This window comes from Macaca mulatta, chromosome 3, assembly GCF_049350105.2.
Source record: "Macaca mulatta isolate MMU2019108-1 chromosome 3, T2T-MMU8v2.0, whole genome shotgun sequence".
In the NCBI taxonomy this organism is placed as follows: domain Eukaryota; kingdom Metazoa; phylum Chordata; class Mammalia; order Primates; family Cercopithecidae; genus Macaca; species Macaca mulatta.
The window spans coordinates 91,721,330-91,736,201 of record NC_133408.1 but is presented as its reverse complement, the minus strand read 5'-3'; the positions used below and the strand labels follow the sequence as shown (position 1 = coordinate 91,736,201).

General features: G+C 41.6%; 1 protein-coding gene across 2 annotated transcripts in view; it reads right to left on the bottom strand.

Moving 5' to 3' along the window:
- AOAH (acyloxyacyl hydrolase) overlaps window positions 1-14,872 on the bottom strand; it is a 196,671-nt gene that overhangs the window by 122,012 nt on the left and 59,787 nt on the right. The gene's annotated exons all lie outside the window — the stretch shown is intronic.

Below are 14,872 nucleotides of genomic sequence, written 5' to 3'. Positions count from 1 at the left end.
TAAGAGCAATTTGGATGATGAAAGAGCAAGGGCCAAGTGCTCATCACCATCAGTATTTTGGGCAAAGTGGTGCCGTTAGGATTTGTACTCTGCCAGGCATAAGCCACATGGGAGCCCAAGAAAAAGAAAGAAAGTACTGTGGTCTGATTTAACCATCTGGATGTGAGCAAAGCATCCGTCTTCAGCAGAAACTTTAAATACTGGTCTCTATTGCTATTTCCTATTTAAAATGATTTTGGACCATAGAGTGTTTGTGGGTTCAAACCCTGGCTTCATTAGTTACTAGTTGTAGGACCTTGGGCAAGTTACTTAAGCACTCTGAGCCTCAGTTTCTTCATCTGTAAAATGGAGATAATAGTATTGTGAGGATTGACCAAGATTGTACTTAAAATAGTGTCTTGCATATTAGTAAGTATGACATTAGTATTAACAATAATTCGTGTTTTTATTTTGGTTTGTAATGTCACCAATACACAACTGGAAAGAGTATAATAATTGCAACATCAACCTACAGAAATGTATGCTTTTTTCAAGGATCCTGAAAATTGTCCTGAGAAGAAAGTATTACTCTTCCTGTTTTACAGATGAGAAAACTGAGGCTCAAAGAAATGACACAATTTAACCAGGCCAGTCTGCAGGCACAGCTGAGATTAGCACTCTAGTTTCTAGACTCCAGCGCCTTTCCCACCACTGAAACATTGTTTTCCCAGAGTGAAGTAAGCCTGAAATTTTAACATAAGCAAGAAAATACGATCGATGAGGTTTCACCAGGGCTTGGGGAATGGCAAGTGTTGCTCCCATGGAGTGAGGACGGTTTAATGCAAAAGGTCAGATACCGAGGTGGAGAGGACTGGCTCTGGGTGTCAAAAAGCCACGCACCTGGGTGGAAATTCGTGCAACCCAGGTACAAGCATGGTGGCAGGTAAGAAAGCAGAAAGAAGTATTCTTCCAGTCAGTCATTACATTGTGCAGTTGTTCATTCTATTCATTTATTTTACAAATATTTACTTAGTGTTTATGTTTGATATGGTTTGGATTTGTATCCCTGCCCAAATCTCATGTCGAATTGTAACCCACAATATTGGAGGAGCGGCCTGGTGGGAGGTGATTGGATCATGGGGGTGGATTTCCCCCTTGCTCTTCTCATGATAGTGGGTGAGTTCTCATGAGATCTGGTTGTTTAAAAGGGTGTAGCATTCGCTTTGCTCTCTCTTCCTCCTGCTCTTGCCATGTAAGAGGTGCCTGCCTCCCCTTTGCCTTCTGCCATGATTGTAAGTTTCCTGAGGCCTCCCCAGCCATGCTTCCTGTACCAGCCTGCAGAACTATGAGCCAATTAAACCTCTTTTCTTTATAAATTACCCAGTTTCAAGTATCTCTTTATAGAAGTGCAAGAATGGACTAATACAATGTTGTGCCATGAATTACATGCTGGGGACATAGTAGGGAAAGAGACATCAAGGCTGTTACAATGTAGGAGAGAAGATTGACAGTAAACACTGTAATTAGAAAACAGTTTAGAAAGTAGTTGCTATTCTCCCTCTTTTATAGATGTGGTAAACTGACGCTTAGAGTAGGTAAATAACTCCCCCAAAGGCACAGAGCCAATGAGTGGCACAGTCCAGATCCACTTCAGACCCACTTGGCACAAAGTCCATGCTTTTTCACTCTGCTCTGGGAGATGTTAAAAGGTGTGCTAAAAAAGAAACATTTTTTTTTTTAAAGTTTAAAAAAGTTTGGGAAATCTGAGAATGAATTCCTACCTTGAGAAAGACAACACCATGCATTCCTATATTCAAGGTTTTGGGCCGCTTTGTGGGAATAAATATCATTTAGATTGGGCATTTCCTAAACATTCAAAAGTCCATTCAGCTGTATTAACTACAATGGTAAACATTCAAAGATGATAGCGAACAGGGGATCCTCAGGGACACAACAGAATGTCCTGAGACATTTTTAGCGTATTAGTGAATTGCACAGGACACATTCAGTAATTGGGCTTTCTCAGGTTCTGTGATGTTAAAGAATTGAATTCTGGTACACGTAGAAAGGAAAGAAAAATAGTGTTTTTAGACATGAGTTTCTACAGTGAACAATTTTGAGTGATCAAGTTCTCTGTTATCAATTATAGCATCAGAAGATTTGAAAAGTACAAAACGTGCCTTTGTTCACTTCACACGTTTGACAGCAGTGACAGATTCTCACAAAGGAGAAAGCCCCTGGGACGTAAAATTATGATTTGAAACGGGCGTTTTTTATTGTCAAAGAGCATGCATGAATGAGGGGGGAGGTGGGAGGTGGGGGAGACTGCTCATCTACCCCAGATCTCTTCTAAAAGTTTATTAGGATGGGTTGTTCCTCACGCCCAAATTCACTGGTATAAATTGATTTTTTAAATGGAGCAAGATTTGAAAGATGAGATCCTCCAGGGACTTTACTGGCCACTGGAGGAGGGAAGTGCATAAATAATTACAGCATGAGGCAGAGTCTGTGCCCTCCACCCCAATCAAATTCTTGGGTTGAAACCTTAATCTCCCTATGATGGTGTTTAGAGGTGGGGCCTTTGGGTAGTGATTAGGTCATGAGGCTGGAGCCTTCACGATGGGAGGAGTGCCCTTATGAGAAGAGGCTAGAGAGAGCCAACTCTCTTTCCTCCATGTTAGAACAAAGCGGTCTGCAGCCAAGAAGAAGTCCCTTGCCAGAACCTGACACTGTTGGCACCGTGATCTTGGACTTCCAGCTTCCAGAACTGTGAAAATACATTTCTGTTGTTTGTAAGGCACACAGTCTAGGGTACTTTGTTAGAACAGCCCTGACTAAGACAGGCAGATCAGAAAGAGCCAACAGAGAGGTACAGAAAAGGGCTTCAAGGCAATTTCTATTCAGTAGGAAGACAAAGGCAAGAAGTTCCACTGCTTATGGGTTTTTAACAAATAGTGGCATGTCTAGCCTTTGAGTGGAATTTGTAGGTCTGTTATTATATCTGCATTCTACTGCATCCTACAGTAGCGATTTTCCAACACTCAGGATTTAGCTCTATCAAAGCCCAATTTGGTTTTTAGGTTCTGACATTTTCCAGCTCCAATGGGCATTTATGACTTTAAATTATATGCAAGAAATGAAGTCTGTTGACGTCATTTTCTTCTTCCAGGGGTGGAAAAAAACGGTAAAAGTAAAAGAAAAAAGCCATTACTTTTAAATGCATCCCCTTTTATCATTGAATATCTCTTCTTCATATATATTTTACCCTTAGCCAAATTTTCTTCTTTCCTGCTTCTAGGCTAATTATGCATTGTATAGCTTTTAGTATCATCAAAGTATTTAATCACACTCTTGCTATTGCTTCTTATTCTCCAGGCAATACCTTTCTTAAAAAAGCCTTATTTTAAACAGCACTACTCCCACCGACTCCTTTTCCTGACATTATTATTCATTGTTTTTACCTCTACCATCACATACCACTCTGCTGTAGAGTTCTTAGTGTTCACACCACAGAGGTTCTTCTATGCTTCAAATTCTATACCAAACATCGTACATAGTTTATCTCTAAATTTTATACTAACTTTGCAAAATAGGAAATAACAGTTCTTAACTCTACTTTGTAAATGAGAAATCCAAGACCCAGTGCTGAGTGAATTGTTCTAGGCTTCACAACTAATACCATTGTTCCATTTTGACTGTTTCTTCCCTAGTATCTGGGCTCATAAACAAGCTCTCCAGTATAGGCTCTGTGGTCTATTTTTATTTATAGCATGTTGTCCTATTCTTTACACAGATGGTTTCTGGCAAATTTTGGGTTAATCAGATGGTGGATATGGTTCAGTAGTAAGGGTCTTTTGTTACATAGTCTTTTACTTTTTTTTCTATTTGCCTTCAGGTTGTGTGATCAGTCTTACTCTATGTTACATAACACATTAATTATTTGTATTAGTTTCCTACTACTGCTGTGACTAATGACCCTAAACTTAGTGGCTGAAGACAACATGAATATTCTTTTACAGTTCTGGAGGTCAGAAATTCAGGGCTAAAATCAAGGTGTCTACAGAGTTGGTTCCTTTTGTAGGTTCCCAGGGAGAACCCATTCCTTGCCTCTTCTAGTCTTTAGTGGTGATGGCTTCACGGCTCTGAACGCTGCCTCTGTTGTCACATTTTTTTCTCTCGCTCTGATCCTAATGCTTGCTTCTTGTAAGGATTCTTGTGATCACATCAGCCTCACCCAGATAATCCAGGACAATCTCTCCATCTAAAATCCTTAACTAAATTACACCCCCAAAATTCCTTTTGCTCTCTAAGGTAACAGACAATTATTGGGGGCTCAGATGTGAACTTGGGAGGTGGTGGGAGATTATTCTTTCTATCATACTTCTCATTCAACAAATAGTTGTTGAGTAATCAATGCATGCAGTGAACTCTGTTCGGCTCTGAGGAAATTTCAGGGACTAGCACTATGTTTGAGGAATAAAACAGCCAGACTGTCTCTGCTTTCAAGGAGTTTACACCCTAACAGAAGATGTAGACATTAAATAATAATTTTACAATTATTGAATTACAATTGTAATAAATGCTGGAAAATTGGAGTGTGAAGAATGGAGAGGAGTCATGTAGGAACTGGCTTAATTTTGGGCATCAGGGAAAACTTCTTAGAGGGAATGCCTTCGAGCTGAGCTCTAACAGGGGTGATTAATTAAGTGAAGATGAGGGCCAAGAGTGGATGCTGGGAGACCAGTGATTAAAGCCTTAAAACTCAAAGGATCTTTTAGAATCATTCCCAATCATTAGTGTCATTAGCTTTTCTTGAGCTGAGGGAATTAATAAGCATGTTCTCGAGAGAGATAGTTGTCATTTTCTGAATTTCTCAAAAGCAGGCAAGAAAAATGTTCATATCTCAAATATCATAGAAATACCTTCCTTGGAATAATTTGATTTCTTCCACTTATCAGAAGTCAATAGTAACATAACATTTGCATTACTTTTGCTGTTCTTTGAAGAGTCTTAACACCTCTGTGAGTTTACTAGCCCCCATATCAGTCTTTATACAAGTTTAAGTAGATAAATTAACAAGATTTCAAATATGGATGTTAACAAAAATACAGCTTTGAATCTCTGGCATGATTATGTGAAATGCTTGGAGAAAAGATTGAACAATAGAGCACAAGTCCAGACATAGTGTTCCAATGCCATCCTCAGTTCTCTTAGAGTTCTCTTTTTTTTTTTTTTTTTTGAGACAGAGTCTCGCTCTGTCACCCAGGCTGGAGTGCAGTGGTGCGATCTTGGCTCACTGCAACCTCTGCCTCCTGGGTTCAATCCTGTCTCAACCTCCCAAGTAGCTGGTACTACAGGTGCACGCCACCACGCCTAGCTAATTTTTGTATTTTTAGTAGAGATGGGGTTTCACCACGTTGGCCAGGCTGGTCTTGAACTCCTGACCTCAGGTAATCCTCCCACCTCGACCTCCCGAAGTGCTGGGATTACAGGCATGAGGCACCGCGCCTGGCCCCCTTAGAGTTTTAAGCCTTCACATATGCAGAGAGCAACTTAATTTTGTGGTCTCTGATATTGAAAGCCTTTTCTGCTTCTGTGATAATTTATTGCCTAATCATCAAAGAGCTTTGTGAAGTCAAAATACATAAGAAGGGGATAAAATCTCATTTTAATTTTTCACTTTTTAAATTATAAGAAGGGGTGAGCATTTTCTCCTAAATTTTCAGTCCTTTGATCTTTTTCCCTAAACCATTTGTTTGTGGCCTTTGCTTACTTTTTTTTTTTCTTTTTGATTTTTTTAGGAGCTTTTTGAATCAAAGAGAAAATAATTCATTGTGTGGCATATTACAAAACATTTACCCAGTATGCCATTTGTCTTCTGACTTTGTGAAGGGGGCAAGATTTTACTAGTTAGATGTATTAATATTTCCCTTTGTGACTTTTCAAGCACAAATTACAAATACAATTGCTCAGGGTTTTATAGTTCCATTTTTTAAAAGTGATTCAGTCTTTAATCATCTGGGATTTATTTTGCTATAAGGTATAGATAAGCATCTAGCTTAAATTTTTTTCAAATGTCTAGTCTTTAGTTTATTGTATTTTTTGATTAATCCAGTGTTTTAGCACTGATTAGAAATGCTATTTTCATCAAAAACAAGAATCGCAAATGCATTGGGGTTTATTTCTAGACACTATATTTTGCTCCATTTTAAGCTGACTTTCTGTGTCTAGAAGGCTATATTCCCTTGTCACTTATGTCATTGTTCATGATTTCCTCAGATGGTTAAAGAGGAACTTTTAAAAACATTGTCAATTATACAACTTTACAACCAACAATTTGAATTTTGATTTTTTTCTCTGTAAAGCTAAGATAATGGAATAACCTTATAACTGTGTGGGAGGATTTTAGATGATGTATATATGCTAAGTACTTAGTCCAATTTCATGTCAGTTGTCATTGCCTTTTATTCTATAGCCCCTAATGTGTACACGTACAATAGAAGCTTAGTAAAGCTTTGAGCTTCAAGTCCAGGTGGGCTGGCACCAGGATCTGTGCTCTTCGACATCATGTTGAATCGTCTCTCAGTTAGAGGTAGGAGACAAATTTGATTTCTCTGGAAAGCTGGAGGGGAATGAGTGTTCTGTGAGGTTTGTTTTTGTATTTATTTTTTTAGAATGGGAGAGACTTGAGCGGCTTACTAGGCCTTCTCATTTTCTTCTTTGGGTGTAGATAACTTCAGTGCACCTTTGTAATTAGTCAGCACATTGTTTTGAAAAAATCCATAGAAAAGGAATGAATTCCAAATAGTTTGGGTCTAAAACCTTTAATTCCCTCTGTCTTTCTAAGAGGCCTTATTCCTAGGGGACTGGGGACTGGAAACCCAGTAGCTGAGGTTAAGTTGATGAATCAATCAGAAAAGGGATAGAAATCAAGGAATGGTTGGGGAAAAGGATGCAGTTAGAAGGCAAGTGGGGATCCATGGTTTTGGATGTGTGGGAGGTGAGAAGCAGGAGAAGGGACAGTGCTTTCAGTCTTGTCAATGACAGCTTTCAGGCTTGCGCCAGCCTCCGGCACAACAGTTCTCACCCTTCAGTGCTCGTCAAAAGCGTTATGCAAGTGCAGATGCTAAAACCCCACGGAGGAATACCAGAGCAGGCACTCTGGGGTGAGTCCCATGTTTATTTCTGAAAACTGCTTCACATTCTCAAAGAAGCCGAATGCTTTGATCTCTCGTATAGTCCACTGAGAGCAGATACATCCTCACAAGGGAGAAAGGAAGGTACATTCAGGACTGCCCTTCTCATCCTATTTTTTACTCAACAAATCTTACAGAGCACCTACTATGTGCCAGGTACTATGCCAGTCCAGGAATAAGATGGTGAGCAAGAAAGACATGGTCCTTGTGTTCAGATGGTATCAAAGAAATAAATAAAGCGCTGTGAGAGAGCGGGAAAGGGGACCTTCTTCAGAGAGGCTGGTCAGGGAGGGCCTTTCTGGAGAGGGGGTACTTAAACCAGTAAGTGGACAAGGTGCTGGCCATGCAGGGAACTGGGAGTTCTAGGTAAAGGGCCCAGCACGAGGGGCTGATGCAGGCGAGGCAGAGTGTGCTGGCCAAACTCTACTCTACCCTGAAGGAGTCACCTCCACTCCTATTCCCTCCAGGTCGAGCTTAGCCCTCGTCTGCTGGGGTTTCCATTCCTCCTGGCACCCTGTGTGAGAGCACTCGTCTCTTCTCACTGTTTGTCTATAAGCCTGCCTCTCCTGCTAGAATATCCATTTACGTTGCTATTGCCTGCCACATTTGCTGGAATACCGTTCTACGTAATTCATTCTACATAAATATTTCCTGGCTGATAAAAAGAAAAACAATTATTCTGTAGAAAGTATGAGACTTCAGGAAAGTCTCTCCGTCTTCTAGGTATCGGTAGACTTATTTATAAAATGACAGAATCCTATCTGTCCTGCAGACTTGGGATGGTCAAAAGAGATAACTTATGAGGTACCTGGCTGTAGGGTTGGTACATGGTAAGCGTTCAAGAAATGTTTCTTGAGGCGTGACTACGTGAGCGAACATCTCAGTGGTTTAATTGTTACTGAGAAAGTTGGGATATTGTGCAAGATTCTTGAAAATTAAGGTGTTTATGATATTTTATGAAAAGTAAAACTAAAGCTGCCTTTACTTCCCTCTGGCTCTGAGAAGTGACTACTCTGAATGTGCTCCAGAATCTATGCTAAACACAGGCAGTGCTGATGTGAAGAGCTACAGGTCTGAAGTCCAGGGCCCTGGGTTGAGTTCAGATTCTGCTCACTACTTATGAGGCTTGAGTAAAGGCTTTAAGCCTCCACTGCAAAATATGTTTGATAATTATACCTATAAAATAGAGTTTGACCCTGTGATATTGGGTTAAAATCAGAGATATCGGTATGAGCTCACATCCACAAACACACACACAGAGACACACATACAGACACAGAAACAATTGTAGGTATTTGTGTATACTTGGGTTGTACACACATATGCTTTACTTAGCACTCCACAAAGAAGACCAGGACCTAAGAAGGCCAATAAGCAATGACATCCAGTAGCAATGGGCACACCTAGCACCCAGATCTTGGTTTCCAAATATCATTCTCCAACAAAAGGGACCAGGTCTCCTTAGGGACATGCTGACTCAAGGACAGGGGCAGAAGAATACAAGATAACGAGATGAGCCTGGATCATCTGGTAGTACCAGAACATAAAGTAGTATGGAAGAAAAAGAAATAGGACAGAGGCGTGTCAAAAGGACACGGGAGCCACCCTAAGCTTCCAATGGTAGCAAAACTGGAAAACTGGATACATTTGTGCAATAAAAGAGTGTATATTTGAATTATAACTCAAAGTATAAAGTACATATACATGAATCTGTGCTAATATAAATAAATGGCTAATTAAATAAATTAGGGAGGAGAGACATGTTTTTTACATAGAAGAATTTCAAAAGATATACGTAGACATTCCATGTTCTGGGAGTGGGGGCTTGGTCCACCCTGGGCTCACTGAGTGTAGGAGGCTGGACTTAGGGACTCACTTCTAAAGAACAGAGTAGAGGAAAAGGGGGGAAATAGTGACTTTGCAGTTGGGAAGCCTGGCAAATGACCCTTTCACCGAGTGATGAAGATTGATCTCACCAGCAATACCATGTGGCATCATTTAACCCTAATAGGATGTGATGAGAAGGGTGCTTCACCTCTGTGGTGTTCTTTCCAAAAACCCCTAACACTGTTGAACCAAGATGAAGACATGAACAAATCCCAATTCAAGGAACATTTTACCGACGTGCTTAACCTGTATCCCTGAAAACTGTCAAGGTCATGAAAAACAAGGAAAGATGAAGACTCTGTCACAGACCAGAGGTCACTAAGGAGACATGAAAAAGAAATGCAATGCATGTCCTGGATTAGATCCTAGAACAGAAGAGGACATTAGAGGAGAAATGGGTGTAATCCAAATAAAGTCTGGGCTTGAGTTGCTACTAAGGTATACACAGTAGTGATATTGACTTCTTTACTTTTGACTAAGTAATAGTAAGATGTTCACATTGTGGGGAACTAAACTTGGGTGAACAGTACACTCTCTTGCAGTATCCTCACAACTTTTTGTAAATCTGAAATTATTACCAAAAGACTCTTATTAGAAATAACAGAGTTTGTTTGAGACTAGACAATAACACATCTGACAGTGTGTTGTGAGCTCTTAGGGCTAAAAACAGCATTATGAGCATCAGGTTCTGTGGATTGTGCAGAATGAAATTTAGTGATTACAGAGTCTCAGGAAGTGTCCAATTTCCTGTCCATCTTTAATTCTTTTTCTAAACATGACCACCTGAGACCACCTACTAAAAGAGATGCCAGGTGTTTTATCTGACACCTAGTGTTTAAAAAATAAAAGGGAATTCCTGAGGTCAGCTTGTTTATTGCTTAGGCGAACCAGAATTTGTCATGTGTCACTTTCTCATATAAAGAGTGCAAATTTACTTATTGCCAAACCCATTTATGTCACTTGCCTGGTAGTTTGGATTCCAGGGAAATACGTTTCCTGTGCATACACAGCCTCCCCCACACTCAGCATCAGAGAGCTTTTGCTTCTTGTAGAAACCCAACTCACTGTGGGAAAAGCTGTTTCAAAGTCTGGGTTGCTTTCCCAAGGCAGCAGGTCTCCCCGCCACCCAGCAGTTCAGGAGGCCCCAGGGAAATAAGGAGAACCTCTCTCCACACAAGGCTTACATTCCGAATATGATTCTCTTTTAATGTAGATCAAAGTGGCTGAAGTCTTGAGTGTGCCTTGGAGATGTTGGTAAATGCAGCATGTACCTCCAGCACTGCTGTGGTTAGGAAAGGGGTCAGTTCAAAGCTATGAAGTCTGCCTGGAGATCTCAAGGTTTGGGGACCCAAACGGGAGTGGCTTAAAGCTAAGGAGGCTCCAGGATGCTTCTGGCTCAACCTGGGGCTCATGCAATGTAACACTCTGATCCAAAAAAGAGAGCTTTGAAGAGCCACTGGGTACACAAGAATAAACTGCATTCGGTTTTCAATTTGTGAGCTGTGGTGTCAGAATCATGGTTTTGGACACTGTGGGAGGGCTGGGGAGGGCTCAAGAGAGAGCCAGGTGCACGAGCATGCGAGTGCACACACACACACACACACACACACACCCCAGCAGCAATCAATGCGCTGTTTTGTGTGCAAATGAGAGGAGTGGTAAAAATAAACTCCCAAGATAGGTAACACAAACCACCTGAGTGGTCTTTGCAATGAGGCCTGCGGCTATTTTTCCTTCCCTTTCCTCCCCGTCCCTCTTCTCTTCCTCCTTTTCTCCTCTCTCCTTTTTCTTCTTCTTCTTCTTGTACCAGTGGGACATTGTAGATTTTTCTCGCTTTAATTAATTATGGATGAAGTTTGTCCTTTTTGAGCATACAGTAGATGCACTGTGAGCTCCAAATGCGGTTCCACCTTTAACTTTTGGCCCCACTGAAGCCAAATCTCTGTTGCCCTGCACTGCTTGCTTCTGCGCTGTGAGCTCCCTGATACAGAGGGGCCCATCTATCCCCTCCATCCCTGCAGCATGCATATCATAGGGGAGACAGCTTGCATCCCATTATTAGTATTGTACTACAGTCTGAGATGTGTGCAAAGCCAGACATAGAGGGTGCAGAGTCCTGCTTATGAGGAATTAGCTGGCCCAGGAGCAGTGGTTGCATTCAAAGTGACAATGCCCACAGAGTCTCAGTGAGGCAGAGAGCACAGTGAATGAGAATTTGGGCTTTAAGACAAACAGATCTGGGGATGAATCCTCTCATGTTCCTCACTAGCTGTATAGCCTGGGAAATTCCTTAATTTCTCCAACTCTCAAAATTCCTTAACTGTAAAATAAATATAGACCTAAGAGCACTGTTAAATGAGATCACACATGTCAGTCAAGTGCAGCGGCTGGCAAGCCATCAATAAATACCAGCTTCTGCTATTTTCGTTTTCATCCATATACCAAGTAAGTGTGTGCCTGGCATGGTGGAGAGAACAAAGACAGGCAAGGTATAGGCCTGCCCGCCTCCATGTGCTCGCATCCTAGTGAGGAAATCTATGAGACTTTAGTATCTTGATGTCTCTCTGCCACACCTTCCTCATCTATAAAGGGTGGACAACCATACCTACTCCATAAGAATAAACGCATGAATACACATAAGCATTTAGAACAATATTAGCACATTGTAAGTGCTCGAACAGTTATTTTACAACGATTGTTCAAAGGAGAGTTAACATTTGGTTGGAACACTTAGGAATTACTTTACAGAGAACGTGACCATTGACATGAGCTTGAGAGATGACATGGAGTTGATAAAGGTGGTCTGGGTAGAGGGAATGATGAAGACCCAAGGTGCAGGGTGGGAGGGTTGGGGATGGCTCAAGGGAGAGCCAGTCACTTGCTGCAGCACAGGATTCACCAACCTGAGGGAAAGGCAAGTCAAAGGCCCTGAAAAGCTAAGTGAAAATTTGTACTTAGTTGTGTAGATAACGTGGAGATCCCAAGCTCTGTTCAGGATCAGATGTATGCACTGGAAAAATCAGTGAGGGCTTGACACGAGGAAAGTCAGAATTTCCATCAGGGATGCAAATGAGAAGCTAGTGACACATCATCCACTCATTGCGCCAATACACATTTCCTTGGTATGTGTGAAGCACCGTCCTAGACACTGGGTGTACAGTGGTGAACAAGACAGAATTTACCACTGGAATTCAGAGCCTAGTGGGAGAGAAAGGAGGAAGTCACACAGGGACATACCTTGTAAAGCAGCAAGTTCAAGAAAGGAATACACAGGAGCTATGACAAGAGGGCTATCTAATAGGGCCCGCCTCCCTGAAGAAGTGACATATAAGCTGAGCCATGAACGATGGGGAGGGATAATCCACCAAGTGGAAGGACAGAGGGAGAAATTGCTTTCCAGGCAAATGGTTGGGCTGCGGTGGGAAAGTCGTATTTATCCTACAGCAAGGCATTCGTGGCATCAATGTGGAAAATGTATTAGAAAGAGGGAAAGAGCACATTTGGTTGGACTCACTGGGACGCTAGAGCAGAAGCTACATCAAAGACAGTTGAGGGAATTCTACATGAAATGATGCTGTTCACCCAACATGGGATGAAGCTCACAGGCAGAAGCCAGACACAAAGGAGCGCATGCCGCGTGAGGCCTTTGATACGATATTCAAGGATAGTTTCCTAAAAATGAACTAGCCGGTGGCGACTGACTTCGGAATAGTGGCTACTCTGAGGACTATTGACTAGGAGAGTCAAGAGAATTCCTTCTGGGGGGCTGAACATTATCTGCGTCTGCATCTGTATCTTCACCCGCCTTCAGTAGGTAATGTAAGGTCAGCTGAGAGAAAGGATGAGAGAGAGAGACCCAAGCTTAGGCAAGCCTTTATTTAACTTGCTGGCTGCTCTACTACAGACAGAGGAGGCAGTCCTGAGCTTACAAAATGAGGGCCTTATATGGGGGAGAGAGACCCTGGGGTTGTTTGTTGGTTAACTCTGCCACATATCACCTTGTGACGTTTATGGTACCAGAGGGTGTAGGTAAAGTTTGTTTATGTTTTTTACTACTTTTTTTTGTGCGACCTTCCCCTGTGCGGTCTGGATGGTTTGTAATTGGGGTTTGCTTTATTGCAGCAAGGCCTGATAGGTGAAGTCTGCTGGCTTTACCAGGGCGCCTAGATAAGGGCTGAGAAATGTAAAGACGCTTGGGGGAAGGGGAGGGGTGGCACAAAGAGGTTTGCGGGGGGCAGGGGACGGGTTGTGTTGGCAATACCAAGAAGCTTTTTTGGGGGCGGTTTGTCCCTAACAGGTAGGTAATTCCACCTAAGCATTCATACATGCTATGTGGGAGTGATTTGTAAAATGATAAAAAGTTTTGCTATATACCACTGAAAAATGGATGCTCAAAATGTAATGTTAAGGGAACAAAGTAGGGTATAAATTGTATATACACTCTCATGACTCTCAAAGAAATTATCAATACAATATAATTTATTTGAAAAATCAAAAGGAAGCACACATTTCGACATCTGTTGTTTCTGGTGGTAGGATTTCAGCTGGCTGTTTTAAGAAGACACTCCAGGGGAGTTTCTGAAACATTGACACCACGGTTAGAGCTCAACCAATCTCTGAGTAGAACAATGGGGGTATGAACCCAGTTCTGTTCTTTCCTCAGGAAGTGACTGACAGGAAGTCACATAACTTTTCTAACCCTCAGTTTCCTCCACTGTAAAAAGGAGTCATGATGACGCCTCCATCCTAGGCTTGCTTGGGAGCAAAACAAGATCAAGTGTGAGCCCCTACACCAGCACTGGGCCCACAACGAGTGCCCAGTCAATGTCAGTGACTGCCATTCAGGGGAAGCTCAGAGGCAGAGAAGAGGGAAGCTGTCCACTTATACACCCATTATCCCTCTTTTCTGGGTTATCTGCAGAGATGTAGGCTGGAGAGAGGGACCCAAGGCGGAGGGCGAAGGCCTAGAACAGCTGTCAGAGGAAAGTGAAGGGGGCTGTCCAGGGAGCAGTTGCAAGCTGCCCAGCAGCACTGAATGCCAGCTGGGGTAGAAGGTGGCGGTTCCCACATGAAATCCTCCAATTCCCTTGTAGCCAAAGAGGTAGTGGAAATGTTACAGAGTTAGGAATTGAGAAGGGGGTCAGGGTGGGAAGACAAGGACGTGAAATTTCAGATGTAAACTCTAGAGAGTATAAAAATAAAGAATGCCATTTTAAATGGGACAGTTTAACGAACTTTTTGCGACTATGTGTAGCTGTGGGTGGAATGTATATATGACATTATTATTTAAGGAAATTACAAAAACTGTATCATTTGCATTTCTACACAGAGACCCATTTCTTCCTTGCAATATCAAACAGCAAATATTATATTATGATATAATATTCACATGCTATTTGAACACATGAAAAAAATTTTTTTTTTTTTAATTAAAGTTAACTAACTCTTCTAGGTACCAGTGGAGCCCGCAACTCCTCAGGTGGAATTGGGGGAAAAGTAATTGGCACTTAGTCGGTAACAGAGGAAGCATGAAATATACACGTTCCTTGGGTATTTGTATTTCTTTCTTCCTGCTCAATGAAACAGGCTTATGACATTTAATACCGTCCATCAGCAAAATCATGGTCATTGGTTAGGCTACAAAGCACTAAAATGGACTTCATTTTAACATGGATAAAAAGGAAATTACAATTAAAATAGAAACCTGTTGTGTTATATCCAGAAAAACTACAATTCAAGAAGGAAGGCATAGAAGTTTTCTTTACAGGGAGCTCCTGAAAATTCATATTCTGTGGCCTAACTGGATTCAA